At 39.0% G+C, this 19792-nt stretch overlaps 1 protein-coding gene across 16 annotated transcripts in view; it reads left to right on the top strand.

The window, feature by feature from the left end:
- CASK (calcium/calmodulin dependent serine protein kinase) overlaps positions 1-19792 on the top strand; it is a 366640-nt gene that overhangs the window by 50775 nt on the left and 296073 nt on the right. The gene's annotated exons all lie outside the window — the stretch shown is intronic.

Raw genomic sequence — 19792 nt, 5'->3', positions numbered from 1 at the left:
ATCCTTTAGAAATTTATTTTGTATAGGTATGCTGTGACAAACTCTTTCAGTTTGTGTTTATCTTCAGTTTGCTTCCATGATTTAAGATTATTTTTTTGGGTATGGAATTGTTTGAATGGCACTTTATGTCATTTAATCAAATACATTATTCAGTTGTCTTCTGAAATCTATTGTCACTTGTCAAACTGTCACTTCTTCAAGATAATCTGTCCTTTTTATCTCTGGTAATTTTAAGATTTTTCTCTTTACTTTTCTATCATGTATCTAGGTGTAGATTTCATTTTATTAATAACTTGTAATATGTTTGATACTTTCAAAAAGATGGTGAACTGTGTGTGTGTATGCACACATGATATCCAGATTTTCTTTTGTTCTTCAGTGGGAAGGTTGGTCTAGGTTACCTGTTTATTATTTGAAGAAGAGCTCTCTTTGGTTCTTCCTTGATTCTTAGCATTGGTAGTGAAATGATATTTGTGGTTTGAGAAACGTGATATTTATTAGAGAACTAGAGAAGAGGTACTTGTCTACTAACAGGTCATCCCAAAAAGTTCTTTCTTGTGCATCTGTGCCAGAAATAGCTTGTTCATCTGTCTATTATCTTTGTATGCCACAGAACTCTCTAAAGCAACTTATCTCCACTTCATAGTTTAAATAAAGTACACCCGGAGAGATTGAATAAGGGGCCTCATGTCGTAGCTAATATTGGGCACCTCCAGTATTCATGTTCATGTCTTGTGAACTCTCAAAGCCTTCCTCTTTTAATTCTGTAATGGCTTTGATTTAAAGAGAAAATGTTAGTCTATCAAGGGTTAAATTGCCTTCTCTCAAGAGGACTTTTTCATGATTAAGAGATGTTTGCATCTGGAGTGTTTGTACTTCAATGTTACGTGCCCATGCCAAAAGAAAGTTGTAAGTTCATTGTAAAATACTAATGTTCAATGATTCTTGGCTAGTATGTTTTTCCTATAGTCACCCAGTGGAGGACCCTAAAAAATTCACATGTTGAAACATTTTTTCTTTAATATAATATCTATGTTTTGGATGTTTTGTATCTATGCTAGATATTCTTCATACTCCTTTTCTTATTTTTTTCCTATTGATTGAAATAAAATAAAGGATTCAGTTAAAGGACAGGACATAATAATTACATATGTGTTGATCTTTAATGAATTGATGAATAATCATTAGCTAAAATGTTTCCAGTTTTATGATTTTATCTTATGTCTATTTACTGATTTAAGTTTATACAGAGTGTTGAATTCAGCATTAATTAGGAACCGTGAAATTTTTTCGTCTTGTAAGTCTTAATTGAGTTTGTCTACCTATAATTTCACAAGAAAGTGATCATGTGGATAATATAAGTAATTAATTTCCATTTAGTTATATCTTCTAGTGGTAAACTATTACAGTGATTGAGGCTCGTATTTAATCTTGCCCAATCATAGAAACGGAAAAAAATTTTTAGCTAAGAAAACATACAAACAAAAAGTTTGAATTAATTCTGAGCTAATCTTTGTCACAACTGATTTTATAAACTGTTAGGTTCAAATGCTTTCTGAATTTTAGAAGCTGTGTTTGGTTCTCTGACATTATAAAATGCTGTTTTCAAAATGCCTCAAATTTACAAGACCTGATTTAAATCATTGATGTTTTGATATATGTTAAAAGGAAAAAGTCTTCTTTTTGAATCTTAATTTTAGTAGAATGAGGAAGGGTTTTTAACTGGTAGTCAGCATCCCTAGTAATTTATTTTTAAATAAGTATTTTTTTCTTCAGATTTTTTTAACTTTTATTTAATAAATATAAATTTCCAAAGTACAACTTTTGGATTATACCGGCTTTTTGCCCCCATAACCTCCCTCCCACCTGCAACCATCCCATCTCCCACTCCCTCTGCCATCCCATTCTTCATCAAGATTCATTTTCAATTGTCTTTATATACAGAAGATCTACTTAGTATTTACTAAGTAAAAATTTCAACAGTTTGCACCCACAGAGACACACAAAATATAGAGTACTATTTTAATAGTAGTTTTAGGAACTCCTAGTCCAGTATACTTTTGTTCCTTTGGTATTCCTCAAACCACAAAAGACTGACAAACACTGATTACTTACTTGAGACCCCAAAATTCTTTTTATTTTTTTAAAGATCTATTTATTTGAAAGAGTTACACGGAGAGAAGGAAAGGCAGAAAGAGAGAGGTCTTCCATCTGTTGGTTCACTCTCCAATTGACCGTGATGGCCAAAGCTGTGCCAATCCAAAGCCAGGAGCCAGGAGCTTCTTCCAGGTCTCCCATGTGGGTGCAGGGGCCCAAAGACTTGGGCCATCTTCTACTGATTTCCCAGGCCATAGCAGAGAGCTGGATGGGAAGAGGAGTAGTGGGACCTGAACCGGCACCCATATAGGATGCCGGCACTGCAGGCAGTGGCTTTACTCACTATGCCACAGCTCTGGCCCCCAAATTCTCTTTTTATAAAGATTTTATTTATTTATTTGAGAGGTAGAGTTACAGAGAGAGGGAGAGACAGAGAGAATGCTCTTCCATCTGCTGGTTCCCTTCAAAATGGCCACAACAGTTATAGCTGCGCTGATCCAAAGCCAGGAGCCAGGAGCTTCTTCCAGGTCTCCCATGTGGGTGCAGGGGCCCAAGAGTTTGGGCCATCTTCTGCTTTCCAAGGCCATAGCAAAGAGCTGGATCAGAAGAGGAGCAGCTGGAACTAGAACTGGATCCCACATGGGATGCCAGCGCCACAGGTGGAGGATTAACCTGTGTCACTGCGTCGGCCCCTCTAAAATTCTTTTTATAAAGAAGCACAATTATTTTTTTTTTCATTTTCGATTCTCTTTATATACAGAAGATCAGTTTAGCATACATTAAGTAAAGATTTCAACAGTTTGCTCCCACACAAACATAAAGTGAAAAATAATAGATGATTTTTTAAATGATGATGAAATCAGATCAGACCTATTGTCATGTTTAATCCCAGTGAGAGTCAAGTTGGGAATTGATAATTTCTTCTTCTTCTTCTTTTTTTTTTTTTTTTTACAGAAGATCAGTTTAGTATACATTAAGTAAAGATTTCAACAGTTTGCACCCCCATAGAAACACAAAGCGAAATATACTGTTTGAGTACTCATTATAGCATTAAGTCTCAATGTACAGCACATGAAGGACAGAGATCCTACATGAGGAGTAAGTGCACAGTGACTCCTGTTGTTGACTTTACAAATTGACACTCCTGTTTATGGCATCAGTAATCTCCCTATGCACCAGTCATGAGTTTCCAAGGCTATGGAAGCCTTTTGAGTTCACCGACTCTTATCTTGTTTAGACAAGGTCATATTCAAAGTGGAGGTTCTCTCCTCCCTTCAGAGAAAGGTACCTCCTTCTTTGAAGACCTGAAGAAGCACAATTATTTATTTAAAAGGCAGAATAACAGAGAAGGGTGGGGGAGAGAGAGATCTTGCATCTTCTGCTTCACTCCCCCAAATGCCCACAATAGCCAAAGGTGGGCCAGGCTGAAGCCAGAAACTTCATGTGTATCTCCCATGTGGATGGCAAGAACCCAAATACTTGGGCCATCATTCACTGCGTTTCTAAGTGCATTAGCAGGAAGCTGGATCAGAAGTGGAGTAGCCAGGACTTGAACTGACAGATATGGGATGTAGGTATCCCAAGTGGAGGCTTAACCCACTGTCCCACAATGCTTGCTGCAACACCCTAAAATTCTGAGCCAGGAATCAAGGAAAACTACATATAGACCTAATGAATTAAATAGCTCCTATTTTTAACTGGATATTATTAGTCATAAAAGAACTGTAGCTTGTCTCCTAATTTTGAATAGAATAGACTCTTTATGCTACCTTCTAATGGACTTCCTTTTCAAGAACAAGACAGGCCTAGACTCACTTTTCTGTACTCCCTCCCCTACAGATACTTCTAAATGCCCTGGAAGTTATCTGACAGCAATAAAAAGGATCTGGAAGTTGGAAAGAAGAAAACAGAACAGCTAGGAAGCTCAGCACTTGAGGGCTGGCAATCATGGCGAGTTCACTGGGTTTTCTTTTAATCTCTCATGTACTCCTGGACTGGGTGCCAAAGAGGCCTGCCACCTAGAATTACCAATGGGCACAGAAAAGAAAAGGCCTGCTTTTTCTGGCCAAAGGATCAGAAAGGGGAATCCCAACAGAGACCTAATCAGAGTGTTCATTCCCCACTGTTGCATACTGGCCCAGTTTGATCTGCCCACAGCAACAGCAGGGGCAGAAAATTCCTTGGCTTTCCTAGCTATTGCTCTACAACCAGGACCCAAGCAGGTGATCTGATCTGCCAGCAACAGCAAAGAGCTGGCCATTTCAGCCCAGTTGCCAAACTCAGGCCCCTGTGGTCTGATCTGCCCAGAGCAGTGGCAAAAGGAATGTACAATCTGTGCCCTCCACTGTACCCTACTGGCCTTAGCAGGGGGTTTGTTCAATGGATAGCTGTTGGCCAGCAAAGTTATGTGTCTTCCTGGTCTCCACCCCATGACTTAAGGAGACCCAGGCACAGTAGCTTCTGAACCTTCTCCCTCAGAGTTGTTCAGTGATAGCAAGCGGCCCTGGGAAATACCTTTTGTTCCTGCAGAAGGCATCAGCAGAGATTGAGTGGGAGTCCCAACAGCCCCAGAAGAAGGAAGCAGATCAAAATATTATTGTGAGGGTACAGAAAACTAAACTGCCACTGGAACTAAGGCCAACAAAAGTAGTCTAGAACCTGTATACTAAAACTAAACCTGCTAAAATGGAATATACTAAGAGTGGGCCTAGAGGTCTCACTGGGTTTGATTCCTGGTCCTGACTTTGATTCCAGCTTTCTGCTAAAAAGGGAGAGAACGATCCAACATGGGAAGCGGGATACACAGCAGACTCCTAGAATGGCAGATGTCCTAAACAGCTCTCTGGCCTCAGAATCAGCCCTTAAGGCATTCGGATCTGGCTGAAGAGCCCATGAGAGTATTTTAGGCATGGAAAGCCAAGACACTCTAGCAAAAAAAAAAAGAAAACCTAAATGAAAGATCTCTGTGAGTGAGATCCCAGTGGAAAGAATGGGCCATCAAAGAAGGAGGTACTTTTCTCTGAAGGGAGGAGAGAACTTCCACTTTGCCTATGACTTTGTCTAAGTAAGATCAAAGTCGGCGAACTCAAAAGGCTTCCATAGTCTTGGCAACTCATGACTAGAGCCTAGGGAGATTACTGATGTCATAAACAAGAGTGTCAGTTTGTTAAGTCAACAACAGGAGTCACTTACTCCTGTGCACTTACTCCTCATGTAGGATCTCTGTCCTTAATGTGTTGTCCAATGTGAATTAATGCTATAACTAGTACTCAAACAGTATTTTACACTTTATGTTCTGTGTGGGTGCAAACTGTTGAAATCTTTACTTAATATATGCTAAACTGATCTTCTGTATATAAAGAGAATTGAAAATGAATCTTGCTGTGAATGGAAGGGGAGAGGGAACGGGAGATGGGAGGGTTGCAGGTGGGAGGGAAGTTATGGGAGGGAAAAAGCCATTGTAGTCCATAAGCTGTACTTTGGAAATTTATATTTACTAAATAAAAGTTAAAAAAAAAAAAGAGGCAGTGGATATGGCTCAAGTAATTGGGTGCCTGCCACTCATGTTAAAGATCTGCCTCCTGGCTTCAGCCCCAGCCCAGATACTCTTTCTCTTTTATCTTTTCTCTCTTCTCTCTTTTCTCTTCCCTCTTCTCTGTCTCCTTCCCTTCCCTCTCCCTCTCTACTCTTTTGTCTCTCAAATAAATATGTAAAAATTGTGAAAAGTAAAATCTAAGATGCTATGATCAAGAGTCTCCTGACAAGAGCCAAAATACTGAGGACACAATTGAAAACCGCAATTTGAATGAGAAAAGACTTTCAACTGATGCCAAAATTGAGTTGAATTAGATACTGGAATTATCCGATGAGGATTTTAATTTAGCTGTCATAAAATTGTTCCAACAATCAGTTGCAAATTTTCTTGAAACAAATGAAAAGATGGACAATCTCGACATTTCCTAATCATTTAAAATTGGAATGTGAGAGAAAGAAAGGGGTCAGGAATGGCGCTGAAATTTTTGGTTAATGTATTGGAAGGAATACGGAGTTCCTTCAACTGTGGCATGCAAAGAGGAGCTGAGCAAGCTCAGGATTTCACTTAGATGTTTTCACACCTGTGGAGGCCCTCTCTTCTTGTCCTTGCTTTATTGTGCACCTCATTGATGAAAAGGAATTCATCATATGAGGGTTGAAAGACTAGTCCACTTTTGGTAAACTGGTTACAAGTGAGCATTACTAACTTGCATAATCTTTGTAACATGTAGGAGCTTTTATGTCTTACCTAACTCTAAAAATTCCCAAAGTGTTTCAATATTTGATTAATAATATATTGCCTAAACAGTTACGCCTACTATCTACTCTTACGTTCAGATTCTTTTCCAAGAGCAATTATTTTTAGTCCTAGAAACTGATTACTACAGTTATGATTCGAAATGTATTTCGTGCTGCCCTGCCCTGAGTTGGATAATTGGGTGTAAATAGTTATTTCCTTTTCATGCTGTGCCTTTGTATTATTCTTTCTTTTTCTTATTCTTTTTATACTTATTTTTTTGTTTGGTTAAAAGACCAGAGGTTACATTATTGCCTGCTGAATATGCTTGTATTAACAATTGTAAAAAAGTAAATTACTTTTGGGAGAATTAATAAATAGATGTTTAAATTGCATAGTTAAATCTTTTCCATTCTTCACTAAGCAAACAATTAGATTACCCCCTTATAAGAGTTTAATTAACAATTTATATCCCATGTTTGGATCAGAAAATATTTGTTACAGAAAAAAGTCATTTAAGATCTGAATCTTAAGCCATTACAATTTCATAATTTGTATTTGTATTGTTTGTTATTATTATAAATATTAGAATTTAGACCATTGTGTCCAAAGTGCTTGTCAAGGAACACTACTGAATAATAGGTGCTCTGGGTGATAAGCAAGATGGTTGTTTCTTAACCACAAGACTACACTGCTAATATGTAATATTAGCAAGTGGGATATGCAGAGGGTAAGTATTTTATAGGGTGTTTCCAAGACATACTTCACAAAAGCTTTCACTTTTTAAGAACTCCACAAGAAGCCATTTTGGGAAAGCTGGTTTTGGAGTGTTAGCTAATCACATTTTTGTTTCTTATAGTTTAATTTTTGCATAACCCTGATGCAACTAAAATGAATATTAGAGAATGGAGTGTTGGCTGGCTTTGAGATTCTGTTCATCAACGTCTTGAATTTAACTTCCATAACTTAATTTTATTTGATTTAAAAGTAGGTTTAACTGATTGTGGAGATCCTTAAAACATGATTTTAATAGAAAGAGATTAACAGTATTCGATAAAAGTATCATTGGAGGGGGGAGCCCTGTTAATGAAAATAGCAGTTTCTGAGCCCAACTATTAACCTATCCCTAACCTTAGAGTTGTGATTAATGACTTGCAACAGTGCTATTATAGAATAAGGTAATATTTGGGAAACAACCTGTGCTTATGGCATTATTAATAGATACACCCTTTAAAATATGATTTGCAGGGGCCAGCGCTGTGGCGCAGAGGGTTAACACCCTGGCCTGAAGCGCCGGCATCCCATATGGGCACTGGTTCTAGTCCTGGCTGTTCCTCTTCCAATCCAGCTCTCTGCTATGGCCTGGGATAGCAGAAGAAGATGGCCCAGGTCCTTGGGCCCCTGAATCCACATGAGAGACCCTGAGGAAGCTCCTGGCTCTGGATTGGTGCAGCTCCAGCTGTTGCGGCCAATTGGGGAGTGAACCATCAGATGGAAGACCTCTCTCTCTGCCTCTCTTCTCTCTGTGTGTAATTCTGACTTTCAAATAAATAAATCTTTAAAAAATATGATTTGAAATGTAATTTCATATTCCCAGACTTCCAGAATTATTAGTTTCAGTTTATAAAGACTGGATTAGGCACAGAGAATTTGATGATTGTGATAATACTCAACCTAGGCAATAAGTTCATGTACACTAGTAAAAAGGAGGAGAAAAAAGGCAGGAGCAAGTTTCAAAAAAGTTATTTCTATAGTAAATATTTTTGGTTCCAGTTTTTGATATATAGGCCCACATTTAGAAAATTATAAATAGGAAAATGTGAATGTGTAGCTCTTAATTTAGAAATGAAAAGTATGCTTTTCTTGGGACAATCTTGAGAGGAGTGAGGGAACCCCTGTGTGTGTGTGTGTGTGTGTGTGTGTGTTGTGTACAGCAGACCTGGCTAGGCATCTGGTCTTTGTGTTTATAATTCTGCAAGATTTGGTGCATCAAGAACTTCCTTTTACCATTTGTTCTTTTTTTCTCTCTGAGCTTCTTGGAGTTTTTCTATGGGGATATTCCCAGCAATCCGTTGGAGAAGGATTGGAGATTATGCTGATGTTTCCTGGGGCTCCGTCCTCTGTACTCTTTAAGTGCTTTCATTTACAGTGATGGATCTGGTACCTCCTGTTCACCTGTACTTCCTAGAAGTGTAGATTAAGAATTTAGATTTTAGAGTTTCCGTGTCTCACTCCAGTCCGCAACCTATTTTAGCTTCAGTTTCCTAATCTATAAAATAGGGGCTAATATTACATTAGCTATAAGGATAAATATCGATAAATGATTATAAATAATGGATCTATGTAAGGTTCTTAGCAGCATGTTTGACACATGGTATGTCATAAATGGTAGTTGTTAGTATGTTCATCAACATATATATGTTGGCCCCATTCCTTGAACTTTATATTCTTAACTGCCTATTCCTGAATGTTCCATGGAAATCCATATTTTCCAAATGCAACCATGTGTTTCCTTTCTTAGCCTTCTACCAGATTTTTTTCTATAGTCACTCTTTCAGTTGGTAGTATCATTATTTACCCAGTAAGTTGCCAAAAATCAAGCATTCTTTCAACATACACCCAACCACGCCATAGCTAATGACTTACTCATTGTCAGTTTATTTTCTTAAATATCTCTCAGTTACCTATACTATATTGCTTTAGCTGTTTATCAACTCTTGCTTGGGCTAATGTAATAACTTATTGACTAGTCCCCCACCCACTCCTCAATCCAACCTATATTCTTTTCCCACTGTGATATTTGTTCCTCTTTTTTTTTTTACTGTTTATTTATTTTTATTTATTTGAAAGGTAGAGCTAGAGTGAGAGCGAGTGAGAAAGAATGCTTCCATCCTCTGGTTCACTCCCCAAATGCCTGTAGCAGTCATGCCTGGGCCATGCCAAAACCAGGAGCCAAGAACTCCATCTGGGTCTCCCGTGTGGGTGGCAGGGATTCAAGAACTGGAGTCATCATCTTCTTCCTCCTAAAATTCACATTAGCAGAAAACTGGGTCAGAAGCAAAGGCAGGACTTGAGCCCAAGCACTCGAATGTGGGGTGTGACCACCAGAAATGGTTTCACCTGCTATGCCACAACACACTCCCTGGCTCTCTATTCTAATCACTTATCACCCTCTAGTTTTTCTTTTTTAAAAAAAGATTCATTTATTTATTTGAAAGGTAGAGTAACAGAGAGAGAGAGAGAAAGAGAGAGAATCTTCCATCTGCTGGTTTACTGCCCAAATGGCCACAACGGCCGGGGTCAGGTTTGAAGCCAGGAGCCAGGAGCTTCATCCGGGTCTCCTATGTTGGTGCAGGAGCACACTTCCATGGGGCATCTTCCACTGCTTTCCCAGGCTCATTAGCAGGGAGCTGAATCTGGAATGGAGAGAGAGCAGCCAGGACACGAACTGGTACCCATATCGGACGCCAGCATCACAGGCAGTGGCTTAACCCATCACGCTGCCATGCTGACCCCTTGTTTTTCATGTCAGCCATACCAAATTGCTTGGAATACCCTGCACACACCACATTTTGAGTTGACTCTGGGGTAGGCCATCAAACATGTTATTGCCTACTTCTAAAGTCTTCCCCTTTCTCTTGTTGGTGTGAAATACTCCTGTTCATCATTCCAAGCCCTGCTATGTACCCTTGTCCCAAATGGAGGCCTTCTCTGACCACCTTCCTATCCACCAGTAAGAAACTTTAGTATTACCTTTTTCAGTACTTTGTCCTATACCATTATACTAAAGATATGTATATATACCAACAGCAGTCTACTAGATTAGAAGTTCCCTGAGGGCAAAGATTGCTTTATTAGTGTTTTTTGTTCCCTTATATTTTCTGAATTTTGTCTTATTTCCATTGGGGAAAATTAGATAAGTAAGATCCAATATACAAATGTCAGTAGAATTATTTGGTATCAGTTTTTCAATACCTACTTGTGAAAGTTCTTTATATGTTTAGCTAAGAAGGCCTCAACATGTGCAACCAAGTCAGAGTTCTTTGCAATGTGTTTACCTTATAGTTCTTCATGTTATTTTGCTCATATCTTATGCTTTATCTGTTCTTCCTCTTCCCATTTCTGATGTAACAACAATCTTTTTTTTTTTTCCTTCTCTTAGCAATTCTCCTTAACCTTTGCTCCGTTGTATACGTGCTAACAAAGACCTGGGGTCGTAACTAATCCCAGCTCCCTCTCCCCCCACACCCTATACAATACACACACACACACACACACACACACACATTTTCCAGAGTCTTTGCTCTGAGAAATATTGCTGGAGATGATATCCAGTCTTCTCATAAAAGTAGTGAATCACAACTGAATCATATGTAGACGCAAACCAGAGGATGCTATGATATGTGAAATCTAAAGCAAGGTCTACCAAACCTTGATAGTTCACTGAACTATCAGGGTTTGACAGAGGTACTAATTATTCCAGGATAGGTACTGAGTTAGTAAATGCTAGTCTTAACTCTGAATTACTCAGCTTTGACAGGTGAACCAGATTTGTTCTGTTAGCTTATTGGAGATCCATTGCTATCTTTTCCAAATAAGCCTCCCTCTTTTGTTTTAAAGAAATTATCTGAATTGTATACTGAGCTTAATTTTTTTGTCAGGTCTTCAGTTGTTACATTTAGGCAACAGTTCCTGAAACTTCGATTTTAATAATTTTCGACTTCATGTGTGTTTCTTTAGCACACATTCTTTTGTTTCTTTACCTAAGAGTAGGCAAATCCCTTAGGTTTAATCCCTCTACCTAAAGCAATTCAGCATGGTGTGTGTATGTGAATATGTGTATTAGATGAGGGGGTTGGTACTAGAAGTATTAAAGAGGGAAAAAAAAAAGAACAGCATCTATCACCACAAAGTAATGGAGACAAGGAAAAGACTTATTGATGAAATGCTACACATAAGTTCTTTAGTAGCATTGACTAAATTAAATATTAACGTCCTCAAAAAAGTTCATGAAAAAAAAAGAAGTGGATTAACACATAAGTTTATTTGCTGCAAAAAATTTGAATTTCATGCATAGGTTTTTTTGATAATATGCATTTTCTGTGAACTTTTTGAAGACACCATGTAGTATTGAAATAAGAGGAAAAAGATCATTAGGCATCATTTTTATATAAATTTCAACATAGCTGTACTATATATATATTTAAAGATTTATTTATTTGAAAGGCAGAGTTACAGAGAGGCAGAGGCAGAGAGAGAGGTTTTCTGTCTGCTGATTCACTCCCCCCAAGTGGCCACAACGGCCAGAGCTGAGCCGATCCGAAACCAGAACCCAGGAGCTTCTTCCCAGTCTCCCACGTGGGTGTGTGGGTGCAGGGGCCCAAGGACCTGGGCCATCCACTGTTACTTTCCCAGGCCACAGCAGAGATCTGGATCAGAAGTGGAGCAGCCGGGGCTCGAACTGGTGCCCACATGGGATTCCGGCACCGCAGGCGGCGGCTTCACCTTCAACACCACAGCGCGGCCCCTGTAGAATTTATTTTTCAAGATTTTATTCTTATTGCTAATATTGTCATTTATTGCTATTTTAGCTTTATTTCCTTTTTACCCACCTATCATCCATATGCCTAAAAACTGTATAGAAAATAGTACAATTTAGTAAATGAGTAGAAAAATATTCAGAAGCATCATGATTTCTCAAAATTTTATATAACTATAAAATTAGGTGATATGATAAATATATCAAGGGCTTGCTCATTTCTACCTTCTCATTTTTCTTAAGTCATTCATCAATTATTTTTGACCATTTAATATGTATCATGCACTCATTGAGTTTATACTTTAAATATACATGTAGAAATATAACAGTATCACATATTGTATAGTTGGCTCTCCATATCTGTGGGTTCTGCATCTGTAGATTCAAACACTTGTGGCTTGAGAATATTGAATACTTGAGAAATAGTGTATCTACTATTTTTTTTCATTGCTGTTCTCCAATGAAGTATAACAGTATTAGGTATTATATTTACATAACATTAGTATTAGGTATTATAAGTAGTCTAAAGATGATTTAAAGTATTAGGGAAGATTACATAGGTGTACACAAATACTATACCATTTTATACAGTGAGCTTGAGCATAGATAGATTTTGGTATCCAGGGATCCTGGAACCTATCCCCTGCAGATTCCAGGGGACAGCTGTATATTACAAATATATGTACAAAGAGGTATGTGTGTTTATATGTGTGTGTACATATTTTTGCAATTGATCATCATTATTTATTCTATGAAGTTGCCACAAATACTGAATGAGTAAATACTGAACCAGTGCTCCTGGATGAAATCCAAGATTAGGTTCCTTAAGCATCTGATCACAACATTTTCATCAGTCCATCAATTTATAACTTTGTTTTATATGTCTTTCTGTTTTTTGAGATACTATATTTAATATACATGATTGATTGATTAACAGTGAACTCATGGCCAAGAGCCAGGAGCTTCCTCCAGGTCTCCCAGGTGGGTGCAGGTGCCCAAGGACATCTTCCACTGCCTTCCCAGGCCATAAGGGAGAGCTGGATCGGAAATGGAGCAGCCGGGACTTGAACCGGCACCCATATGGGACGCCGGCACCGCCAAGTGGTGGCTTCACCCACTATACCACAGTACTGGCCCCCAAGAGATGCAAACTTTTTAAAAGTCATTTAAAATAATATATGTTGTACAGAAATATAAACGTTTAAGTCTCCTTTTGACACTTTGATTAGCAAAATCTTAGCAATTTCTTTAAGCTACTACAAACATTTTTAAAAACCTAGGAAATTTATATGTAGAGGAGTGTGTAAAACATGTGTATCTTTTTAAATAATAGTAATAGTCATAACACATGAATCCATCCTGAAGGAAGAAATACAAATAGAATATGAAGGGCTTTGATGAAAAGTTTGTAGAAAGCTGGAATTAAAATATAAAGTGGAGGCAGGCGTCTGGTGCCTGCATCCCATACCAGAGTGCCTGGTTTGAGTCCTGCTACCCTGCTTCCGATCCAGCTTCCTGCTAATGTGCACTCTGGGAGGCAACAGGTGATGGCTAAAGTACATGGCTCCTTGCAACCTCTATGGGAGATCCAGATCATTCCCAAAGCTTGGCTTCAGCCTGGCCCAGCCCTAGCTGTTGCAGGCATTTGGAGGAATGAACCAGAAGATAGAAGATCTCTCTCACATATAAAATAAAAAATAGATAATGCAAATTGCCCATGAACTTTTTGAATCCCCCATAGGTTTTGTTTTTTTTTTTTTACTTTTTTTTTTTGACAGGCAGAGTGGACAGTGAGAGAGAGAGACAGAGAGAAAGGTCTTCCTTTGCCGTTGGTTCACCCTCCAATGGCCGCCATGGCTGGCGCGCTGCGGCCGGCGCACCGCACTGATCCGATGGCAGGAGCCAGGTGCTTCTCCTGGTCTCCCATGGGGTGCAGGGCCCAAGCACTTGGGCCATCCTCCACTGCACTCCCTGGCCACAGCAGAGAGCTGGCCTGGAAGAGGGGCAACCGGGACAGAATCTGGCGCCCCGTCCGGGACTAGAACCCGGTGTGCCGGCGCCGCAAGGCGGAGGATTAGCCTATTGAGCCACGGCGCCGGCCCCCATAGGTATTTCTAGTGCCTTCAAGAGCCCCTTCCAAATCACAGCCTTCCTGCTCAAACCATTATCCTGGCTTTCGCATTCATCGTTCATTTGGGTTTTCTTTATAACTTTACCCCTTGTGTATGTATCCCTAAACAGTGCGTAATTTAATCTTTAAAAACTGAGTAGCAAGCTCAAACTTAGCTGTTTAAGGAAAGGGCAGCGTTGCTGCTATTGTATGAAGCTTTCAGGAGAGCAGAAACAGAGCAGGATCTCTTGTTCACAGTCTGACATCCGATGCTGACAGTGTTTAGGTGCCCATTCTGGGAAGTCTGCTAGCAAGGTCATGGTAAAGCCCAGGATGTGCAGCTCTTTGCAGGCAGAACATCAGAACCACAGCGCAGAGTGGGGCCGAGTACTGAGCATCTGTCAGGAATGTGTTTGGGGACATGGGCTTACATTTCCTGCTCCTCAGCCCTCAGGAACTCTTCAAAGCAGAAGCTGCTATGAGTGAACCAAGAGTCCTCTGCAGTCCCAAGCAGCACAGAAGAGTAGGACACTCAACAGTTCATGGCCAGGAAAGCAAGCCAAAAGAATCTGGATCCAGCTTACCTAGCCATTTTTTTTTCCAAGTTATAAATGTGATCAGTGGTTTTGGGAATCTTTACAGATCTGGGTCTGGATTGGTTGCTTTCTGTGCTTAACAAACAGTTATTGGCCTATGATCTCTCTTCCTTCCACTTCTGTTGATTCTTCTCACCTGTCTTTGCACTGGATGTCCTAATTGCTGTTTCTTGGCATCCTTTATATTGGTCTACTCTTTTGTTTTGGCAACACATCTTGTAGTAATTCTCTTGGAAATTATACCTGGCAAATGATTGGGTTTTTCATGTCTGTTGTCCTTATGATTATTGATGGTCTGGGTGATTGTAGAATTCGAGGTTAGAAATCATTGTCCTTCATGATTATGATTGTCTTCTCGCTTCTAGTGTTGCTATCAAGAGATCCGGATCTATCTGATCCCTGATCCATTGTATACACACTGCATCATCCTTCCCTTCTGCTCACCTTTGCCCGCAATGCTGGAAAACTAGAAATCTCCTTATCCAGTGATTTTAAATGTCAGTGGACTGTGTATGGACATGAGTTAATCACTTTGCTGAATATTTGGCAAGTCATATTAATTTTGGCTATTCATGATTTAAATTCTGTGAAACTTTTTTGGATTATTTCTTTTAAGTTTCTCTCTATTGCTGTGATAATTTTGCTCTACGTTCTGGGGAATTTCCTCAACTTTATCTACCACCCCTTTTGAGTTTTATATTTCTTTGTTTATTTTTCAAGATCTTTTAAAAATTACTTTTGAAGGTTTATTTATTTACTTGAGTGGCAGAGGCGGAGAGAGAGGTCTGCTGGTTCACTCCCCAAATGGCCTGAACGGCCAGAGCTGAGCCAATCTGAAGCCAGGAGCCAGGAGTATCTTCCACGTCTCCCACATGGGTGCAGGGGCCCACGGACTTGGGCCATCTTCTACTGCTTTCCCAGGCCATAGCAGAGAGCTAGATCAGAAGTGGAGCAGCCTGGACTAGAACCGGCTTCTATATGATTTGCCAGCACTGCAGGTGGCAGCTTTACCCGTTATGCCACAGCACCAGTTCCAAGGACTTTTTGTTTTCTGAAATTTCTGTTTTTTTTTTCACAGTTGTAATGTCTTTCTAAGTATATTAATGTAATTTGAAGTGTTCTTATGTATTCTGTAAGTTGCTCTGTTTGTTTTGGGCTCTGTCTTCCAAATCAGAGGTTCTTCTCCAAATGTCTTAGGAGCCTTGTTTGTCTGGAATAGAGCAGTAGTTCTCAATTGGGGGCAGTTATGCCCCATAGGGGACATTAGACAAAGTCTGGTGTCAAAGCTGGGGTTGGGGGTCCTACTGGTGTCTTAGTGGGGAGAGGCTAGGGATGCTGCCAAGCATCCTACAGTACACAGGACAGTCCTGAACAACCAATTATCTCACTTAAAATGTTAGTGTTGAAGTTGGAAACCGTTTAGTGGAAGGACTGAAAGCTGATTGAGAGAGCCCTAAAAGTGCAGGTGGAACTTGTTGACTTGGGGTTTTGCTGGAGAATGATCTAGCTGAGCAATTTGGAGAACCTCATGTCATTATCTTTAAGTCTTCTGACCTAGTCAAATACTCAATAGAAACAAACAAATCTTTCATCCGCTGCTATAAGGGTAAAGACCTGGCTACCAACTTTCCTCAGGTTAGGAGAAAAGGAACTGGAGCTGTCTGTGGTATGTAACCACATAATCCTGTTGTTTTCTGTATAGTACCTACTTCCTCAGTGGCCTTGTCTCTGTAGTGCCGAGACCCTATGTTTCACCCTCTCCAGAGAATGAATGTGTTAGGATAAGAGAGGTTGGGGGCTTACCCATGCTGTGGAGTAGAAGTCTCTAACAGTTTCTCTAACTGATTGCATTCAAACCTTGTTATTTTAATCCTACCCCTTTACTTCTAGTTCCAGAGGTATCTGGTGCTACCAGTAGAAGAGCTTTTGAGGATTCTGGAGTGTAAATGGGTCCAATTTTGAACATTCCTAGTTTGCTCTTTGTATTTCAGCTTTCCCAAATCTGCTAAATCAATCAGCTTTACTCCCTCTGCTTTCTTGCCACCCAGTTATGACTATGGCCACCTCCTTTGTTCTGTGTTTACTTTTTTAAATTTTTGTATCATTTTAGTGAGGTTCAGGGTGGGAAATAAGTTAGAGGCATTGTGATCAGTCTATCCTATTTATCCTGGAAACCAATGTACTATATTATAATTTTATTTAATTCTAGTCTCCTTTTTTGGTGTGTCTACATTTGGAATCTGAATTGTTTATTTCCAAAACTTAACTTTTCTTCACACAAATGAGAGCTAGCGATTATTCTTTGTCTGCATAGGGACACAGTTGTATTCTATTCAGAATCTTCAGGGATGTTATGACATTTTTCACTTGCAACATATTCTGGCTTAATTGACCTTTTACTTAAAAACATGGACTTCTGTAAGCAGCCATCTGCCTCAAGTAGAACCTTGTGTTACATTCCCAATCAATATTTAGTGTTTGTAAAAAGTTGAGTAAAGAACATACATTCAACCAAATCTGAAATCTCATCAATTAACATTCCATTTTGATTAGTGTTCCAGCCGTAGGTGGCAGAAATATGAGAGAGTAGTTTATGATGATGGTTTACAAGTATATCAGTATTTCCTCCACATAAATACTCACTGTAGAGTGAAAGATTTATTTTTTAATTTTTATTTATTTTTAATTTTATTTGAAAGGCAAAGAGCCAAGAGATATTCCATCTGCTGGTTAATTCTCCAAATGCTTACAACAGCCAGAGTTGGGCCAAGCTGAAGCCAGGAACTGGGAACTCATTCTGGGTCTCCCACGTGAGTGGCAGGGACCCAAGGACTGAGCTTTCACCTGCTGTGCCCAGGGTGTGCATTAGCAGAGAGCTGGAAGGGACCTAGTGGGTGGGACTCAAACCAGGCATTCTGATATGGGTTGTGGGTGTTCCAAACAGCAGTTCTTCTACTGTGCCTAACACCCACCCTGGAGATTAAACAATTTAAGGATGAAAATTCAAGCAGCTCCAAAGTGTACAGGCCAGAGTGAAACCTAGGCCTCCTGAAATTTTGCTCTATCCTAAACTGTCAACCAAGTATAATTAATGAGTGTGATATGGTAGATGTGTTACACATACTTTCTCCCTTCCATCTTCTTATCAAATGGGAAACCAAGCAAAATTTTAAATTTTTATCAGTTTCCACTGAATTCCTAGTCGATGAATTAAATCACAAAGGAAACCTTCATGATATAGTTTGACGTCTTTTTAAGCTAGTGAATTTGGTTCATCTCTATTAACTGCCTGGATGTCATTGGGGGCACACCCTGAAAATGTTTGCTATGTGACCTGTCTTCAGACCTCAAAAGTTCATAGATATACTCGTTTTCTTTGCCACATATTATAAAATTTGCTTAAGGCATTGGGAATTTGGTTTTAGTTTTACTCACAGGTTTTAAAAAGTTTCTGTGTTTTGTTGCCTCAGTGTTCCCTTTTCCCTCTTTTCTCCTAGCTCACTTCATTTTACTGTTACTAAAAGGGTGGGAGAGAGAAAGCTTCTCCCTCACCTCTGTGCAAGCAGGAAAAAACAAAGAATTGACTCAGTTGACCCAGAACAGTTCTACATACAGATCTCAGAAAGTTCTCAAAAAAGATACAGTAAATTGAAGCACACTATACAAAATATATACATAAATAGAGTCCCAAGGGTTTATGTGTGGTCAAAAACCAGTAACCTTAAGCATTTCCTGAAATTGCTCACTATTGTCAGCATAAATAATCACAGATTGAGAAAGAAAACGTTTGTAGGAGTCTTGCTTCACTTTGTTATATTGTCTTCTCACAGAGGAAAAGATTTGAACAGTTTCTAGTGATTATTGAAAGGTCTTCTTTCTCTAGAGTTCTGAAAGGTACATTATTATGCTTTCTTTTCCTTCCAGGTTAGCTTTGTTAGGTTGCTTGAAGAGAGATTTGAGGCTGCAGTATAATTGATATCTTCATGGAGGCATTCATGTGGTCTTGGAGAAATGTTTAAGTCTGAATTACAGTAAATTCATTTGTACTGTACATGCATACATGTGTATATTTTTCCCCTCCTTGAGGGAACAAACAAAAAGCCACTCACATTGGGTGGTTGAATATATCTGGATATATGTGCCCAATCAGCGCATAGAGAAAAGTTCTTCACTTACACTAGAATGATTGGGATACTGCTTGCCTTAAAGCAAAGCTTGTCCTTCTTTCAATTACAGTACAGCTCTTCCCAGCTAGGATGGCTTAAGTCATTGAGTTGGGAGGGTAGGAGAGGTAAAGGGTGGTTGGATAATGGATTCCAAAACATAGATGGTAGGAACATGTTCTAGTTTTCCACAATAAAGAAGGATGACTATAGTTCACAGTGATCTGTCTTAAATTTTATGAAGAATTAGAAGAGAGGAGCTCAAAGGCTCCAAGCATAGATCATAAGGACATAGACTAATTATGATTTGATCAGCATGTGCTATATAAGTTATTTGAAATACCACACTGTACCCCATAAATATGTACAACTATTACATATTAATCTAAAAATGTGAAACCAACCCTTGTGGAAGACAAAAAAGGATTATTTTTAAAACCATAGTAGCCTTCAGATAAACTACAATAATATACTGCTATTGCATTTTATATTAGTACAAAGTGCATAGATCTATCTTTGGGTTATCTTAATTAAGATCAGATACTTATTTGATAGCTATTAATCATAAGGACTGTGTATGTATATATGTGTGTTGCCTGGGCCCATGCATTCCCATTTTTTAGTCATCTCAGCTTATTCAGCTGTGTGGCTAGTATTGATAGCCACCAATATAGATTGACGGGATTACTAGGTAAGTGAATAGCTGGACCAAGTGACTGCTGGCAGAAATTATTTGCTTTCCTGTAGCAATTTAGAACAATTCTAATTTGAAGTTTGAGAGGATCAAGGATCTCTCTGATTTTATGTGAGACTGGAGACATTTCTGGAGATCAGGTTATAAAGAATTTTCTCTGTGAAGTTCCCATTCAAGTCTTTTGCCCATATTTTATTGCCATGTGACTTTTTTTGCTAATTTTATTTAGAAATTATTTCTGTAGTTGGGTTCTTAACTAGATATGCATTTTTGCAAACTCTCTCTCTGGTATTTTAAGCAGGGCATAGTATGACACTTTAATT

The sequence above is a fragment of the Oryctolagus cuniculus genome, chromosome X (genome assembly GCF_051225735.1).
Source record: "Oryctolagus cuniculus isolate XC-2025 breed Fujian yellow rabbit chromosome X, ASM5122573v1, whole genome shotgun sequence".
Taxonomy (NCBI): domain Eukaryota; kingdom Metazoa; phylum Chordata; class Mammalia; order Lagomorpha; family Leporidae; genus Oryctolagus; species Oryctolagus cuniculus.
This window is presented reverse-complemented; position numbering and strand designations above follow the sequence as displayed.